The sequence below is a fragment of the Octopus sinensis genome, linkage group LG7 (genome assembly GCF_006345805.1).
Source record: "Octopus sinensis linkage group LG7, ASM634580v1, whole genome shotgun sequence".
Lineage (NCBI taxonomy): Eukaryota > Metazoa > Mollusca > Cephalopoda > Octopoda > Octopodidae > Octopus > Octopus sinensis.
The window spans coordinates 99978435-99980831 of NC_043003.1; positions in this window are offsets into that span (position 1 = coordinate 99978435).

Sequence of the window (2397 nt, forward strand, 5' to 3'; positions counted from 1 at the left end):
TCCATGAGTGTAGTGGGTGCTTTTTACGTGCCAGACGAGTCTGGCAAACGGCCACGATCGGGTGGTGCTTTTTATGTGCCACCGGCATGGGGGCCAGGCGAGGCTGGCAACGGCCACGAACAGATGGTGCTTTTTACATGCACCGGCACGGGGGTCAGGCGATGCTGGCAACGGCCATGAACGGATGGTGCTTTTTATGTGCCACCGGCAGAAGGCCAGTCGGGGCGGCGCTGGCAACGGCCACGAACGGATGGTGCTTTTTACGTGCCACCGGCACGAGACCAGTCTGGGCGGCGCTGGCAACGGCCACGTTCGGATGGTTCTCTTATGTCCCACCGGCACTGGTAACTCAGCTGCAATTTCCATTGATCGATTTCGATTCTGATTCTGATTCTCACTTGCCTCAACAGGTCTTCACAAGTAGAGTTTTGTGTCCCAAGAAGGGAAGGTATGCATAAGTGGGCTGGCTACATCCCATGTAGAAGGCCACGGGTTATGATCTCACTTGTCCTGCCAGGTCTTCTCACGCACAGCATACTTCCAAATAATAATAATAATAATAATAATAACATTGAAAAGAGACATTGTCTGACACCTAAGTGAGATGGGTTATCACCTTTAATAATAATAATAATAATAATAATAATAATAATAATAATAATAATAGTAAATGCCCTGATGCAGTACCAGGCAGTGGCTCTCATGGCTTCTGATCTTAACTGATTGGAAGTGTTATCATGTACATTGTTTTGTCTTGGTATAAAAGATGGGCTACATCAAATATTCTGCTCAATACCACAGATTTGCTTGTCAGTTGTTTGACCTTAACCAGTTGAGCATGTCCCTTAGTGGCTGACGATATGTGCATCTCTGATCACGAGCAGAAGTAGTGGGGGAGCATCATAGCCATGTGTTGAGAGGGATTCTTTGGGGTTTGAATAGTTCACCTCTGGAAACATGGGTGGTTCTTTCAACATCCTTAAACAACCCTTATTCAGGGACCGTTTGAGCGGGATGGGCTACTCAACCTGAAGAAAATTCTAACTGGGCCCCACCTGCAAGGTCATGTGCTGTTTATCTTGATATGAGATCACCATGTCGCACACATATGGTTGTGATGCATGTGCCTGGTGTACCTTTATCAGACGGGTAGTCATGATGGGTATATTGGGCTTCGTATATGTTACCCCAGTGTCACTTTGATGGCATGAACTGCTCTCTCACTCAATAATAATAATAACATTCAAAAGAGACATTGTCTGACACTTAAGTGAGATGAATTATCACCTTTGAATCAGTCTGGTCAGCAAATCCCACATCTGCAGTAGGTAGCATTTGAAATACAGACAAGGGCTGTAGATCTCATTTCTGGAGTTTAAAAGTGTCCCATGTCAAGCAAATCTTTTAGGATCCTTGCCCACTCTACTATGCAAAGCTTGTGTCATTACTCCCATTCATATAAGACCCTGATTGCTCTAGGAGTCTCCATTTAATTGAGTATGCATCCATGTCCTACTAGAGGCTCCCGAGCCCCCTTTTGCTAGACTTAAGTTAGGATTAGGTAGGGCTTAGCTGTGGTCCGAATCCAACTTGGGTTCGGGGGGGGGGTGTCAAAAGGGCCGGCATGTGCAACCTTATCACCTCTGCCTATCAAATTCCCAACCCATGTGTTCCCGTCGTGACACTGATCCCGCAGAACTGGGTTGGGTGTGCTAAACAAAACCAGAAAATGCACTTTGACTGTCATAGATTTTCTTCATGCATGCAAGGGAACGGTGCCTTGAATGCCTTAATGTCTTTTAGGCTTCATTTTACAAAATAACGGTTCAATGAGTACAAAAAAGGGTAAAAAGGTAAAGGGCATTGCTTATCGACAAACTTTCTTACATACCCGGGTAACGCCAGGCTATGCTGCTAGTATATATATAAATTAAATTAGAGATAAAACCACTATTAGGCAACTCAGTGATAGACATAAACCAAAACATAAAAAACAAAAAATAAATATAATTAATATATAATATATATATAAAATATAAAATTTAAATTATTAAAATTTTTAATTTTTAAATTTATATTTTTAAATTAAAAAATTTTTTTATATATATAACTAACCAAAAAGTATAAAAAAGTTAAATATAATATAATAAGTATATATATATATGTATGTATGTATGTTTAAATTGTCTAAGAGATCATAAGTCAGGGAGAAGATGCACTCAGAGAAAATGCACTCATATAACGGCTAGTAGAGTGAGTATAATATCCGAATTTTATAGTATTAAGTATCTATCACAGCTGGTCTTATCAATCAGTTTCGCACAAAAAATACAATTGAGTGTTAGGCAACAAAACAATTATATAAATACGCTCATCAGAAGTAGCTGACATGGAAGT